Source organism: Octopus sinensis, linkage group LG8, assembly GCF_006345805.1.
Source record: "Octopus sinensis linkage group LG8, ASM634580v1, whole genome shotgun sequence".
NCBI classification, from domain to species: Eukaryota; Metazoa; Mollusca; class Cephalopoda; order Octopoda; family Octopodidae; genus Octopus; species Octopus sinensis.
In genome coordinates this window covers 43,633,981-43,637,589 of record NC_043004.1, presented here as the reverse complement: position 1 = coordinate 43,637,589, position 3,609 = coordinate 43,633,981, and the positions used below count along the sequence as shown (strand labels likewise).

The window sequence follows — 3,609 nt, the reverse complement described above, 5'->3', positions numbered from 1 at the left end:
AGTGTGAAATTTTCTAAGAAGCTGATTATTATAAAAACAGAAGTGTTTAGCAGAGCAGGGTATAATGCGAGAAGCAAGTATGTCTCAGACAAAAGTAGCTTATTCATATAAGCTAGTATCGGTGTTGATAGAAACACAGTTTATCACCAATATTAAAATATTAGTGACGAACTTAAAGATATTAACACATCCATATATAATTCGGATCTTTTCGGTTTGAACGGCAGTTTTTTCTAGCGGTGTCATATGAAAGTGTCACCCATAATTATGACCCTAGTATTTCAATTTGCTTTATTGTTAGGGTTAGTTAAGGTTTGTTAGGGTTAGTTAGGGTTAGTTAGGGTTAGGTTTAGGTTTAGGTTTAGGGTTAGGGTTAAGGGTGGGAGAAGGGTATCTTTTTTTCTTCAGAAATATAAATAAACCCAATCTGTTTCTTAAACGAGGGACATATTCATACGGCAGAGAATGTTTTCACCTCAAATAGACGTCAGTGTTTGGTTTAAATTGCAGAAAAAGAAGAAAAATATTACTACAATCTACAGAATTTTATCAATAAATCCAAGAGAAAAAGATGGTTTATAAACACATTCTACCAGTATTCGAAGTTTAAATTTTTTTAGTTACCTAGAAATTGTTAAAAACTATCGTTCAAACCGAAATGATCCTATAATAGCAACTAATAAAAATGTGAATATCTAGTCGAGCGTCTTCACAGAATACCTAAAATTAATATCAATAATGGGAATGCAAAACATGAAGAAAAACATAAAACTTATAAAAACGACGTGAATAACCAAATTAAACAACAACAAAAAAAAAAAATAAACGGGAAGGAATGTGGAGTAAATTTAAATGCTAGAGTACTGAAATCGGGAACCAAGATTATGATGCATTAAAACTGAATGTAATCGAAGAATCAAAATTCATAGACGAATTTAGTTTGGTTCACCGACTATACCTCCCGCAATTTAGACTTATAATAAGAGAGCAACAACTATAATGAAGAATGGAGATAGAAGTAAAAATCAATATGACAAAGAAGGCTGAATAATATGATATATAAGGCAGCGGATCTTTTCGCTTTGACAGGCAGATTTTAAAAATAATTTCTTTGTAACTAAACACTTTTAAACTTCGTATACTGGTAGAATGTATTGCATAAAACATTTTTTTCTCTTGGCTTTCTTGAGAAAATTCTGTAGTTTGTAAGCGATTTGTTGTTTAATTTCTTGCATTTCAGCAATTTCAACAAATCAATGACTCTATTGAGGTGAATACACTTTCTCCGGTTCTTTGTCAACAACATTTTTTGACGGTGTCATATCAATCTGTCACTGTTATTAAACCTGCATACGTTGTGAACTTAGAATATGTGTTTATTAATAAAAGTTTAATAATGATAATCTTTTATTCATACGAACGTAACTGATATGAAATATGTCGTAAATAACAGTAACAAACTGATATGACACCGCATTGACAAACAACCGCAGAAATTGTATTCACCTAAAGAGACGTCATTGATTGGTTGAAATGAACGAAATGCAAAAAATTTAACAAGAAAAAGCTTACAAACTACAGAACTTTCTCAAGAAAGCCAACAGAAAAAGATGTTTTATGTAACACACTACCAGTATACGAAGTTTAAAAGTGTTTAGTTACAAATAAATTATTTTAAAAATCTGCCGGTCAAAGCGAAAGGGTCCAAGGCTGCTTCTGGGACTCCAAAGGAAAGTGCATACTACCTCAAATCCACCAGAATGCGAGTATCGAAGCAGAACTATGGAAAATTAATATCCAAAATAAGATAGAAATTCACAGAAAGGACCTAACAATTCTTGATGGAATTATTCACCAAACAACACTACTAAACAAAAAGAATGGGTTACAACGAAAGTAATCGCAGTTGTTACAAGATCCATAGTACTGTCACCAACAGATTTTCCGGTTACCTTCAGAGTGGTGTAACTACGATAGTTGCGTTTATTCAAATATCCTGTGAGGAGGAGGTCGAGATTTTAAGAAAGGCTCTCGATAACTAAACGAAACTGCTTGCAACAGGGTATCAACGATATTGAATTCGCATGTAAAGCATTCGGGCACACCATGAATAATGATTACTTGTTGGAGTAACTAAGATTAATTTGAGAGAAGAACATACTCAGAAATCTGCTTTATTGGGGGGCAACGAAGATTTTGAGATTGGTGCTTGGATGTTAAGTATCGTGGAAAAAGACCCTGTGAGTCTTCACAACAGGTCGTTGTCCGCTCTTACATCATTAGCCAGAGCAATTGAAATCGAGGAATTTTAGAGGTGAAATGACAACATCAAAAACACCAATAATAATAATAATAATAATAATAATAATAATAATAATAATAATAATATAATAATAATAATAATAATATGAACAACAAGAACAGCTATGATAACAACAACAATAAGAATAAGATTAAAAATATGAATTCAATAAAAGGCGCATGGACACTAACAGGAGTTCATTCATGTATGGAATAATAGACCAAATACTCTCCATATATCATTATAAGAATGCTCAACAGCCATGAAAGAGAACATACAAATAATAACAAAGCAGGATGGGTTTCTATAATCAGAAAATATCCAACATACTGGTTTCAAATATTGGTACAACGTCATCAATTTCGTGAGAGGAGGTAAGTTGATTACATCGAACTTAATTATCAAATGGTGTTTATTTAACGACCTCGAATAGAGTAAAAGGCAAAGTCGGCCTTGGCGGAATTTGACCCATTGTACACAGACATTCAAAATGTCACTAAGCATTTTGACTGGCGTGCTGATGATTCTCCCAGCTCGCCGTCTTATGAATGCTTGGGCAGCACATGCATTTAAAAGCTTTTGGATAAAGCTCCAAATCTTTAAACCATAGGTATAGCGCAACGTTATATAATAGTGGAATATATAACTCATAATTACCATCTGAATTATATAAGGGAAGGGGAAACGCTACGCCAATCAACACAATACAAAACAGAAGATTCACAGGAAAAAATACATATAGTGGGTTGTCCCGAAAGTTCATGCCGATATATTGTAGCTTACCTTTCGACTTATTTTAGAACATGGTGAGTCCATAAAATAGAATTTGAGTACACTTCCATTTAGGGCACAGTTTAAGCTATCGTTTCGTGGGAGAAGGTTTATGTTCCTTTAACCTATGTTAATTCTGTAACCCTTTAAAATGGAAGATAAGAAAGTTCATTTTCGGCACTTGATGCATTGGGAACCAGACAAAAATGGCTGCAGTTCGGCTGGGATGTGTTACCCCCCCACTTCATATTCACCAGATATTGCTTCTTCGGTTCTCCCCTTATTTGGGTCTCTGCAGTGGTAAAAATTTCAATTCCTTGGATTACGTATGAAGATACCTTGATGAATTCTTTGTCATGAAACCATCTCAATTCTGGGAAGACGGTAGTTTCAGATTAAAGGAAAGATGGAGACCCATTGTGCAACAAAATGGTTTATATTTGGTTGATTAAAATGTAATGGTAAGTATTTATTGACCTTTTTCTTTCCTTTAAATATCGGCATGAATTTTCCGGACAACCCAATACTTATAGCGT

At 33.6% G+C, this 3,609-nt stretch overlaps 1 long non-coding RNA gene across 1 annotated transcript in view; it reads right to left on the bottom strand.

Annotated features, from left to right (window-relative positions):
* Positions 1-3,180, bottom strand: part of LOC118764432 — a 23,480-nt gene extending 20,300 nt beyond the window's left edge. Inside the window, exon 1 of the long non-coding RNA XR_005000244.1 lies at positions 3,039-3,180. This is a non-coding gene — a long non-coding RNA (uncharacterized LOC118764432). The remainder of the gene's footprint in view (positions 1-3,038) is intronic.
* Between the last annotated feature and the right edge of the window lie 429 nt (positions 3,181-3,609).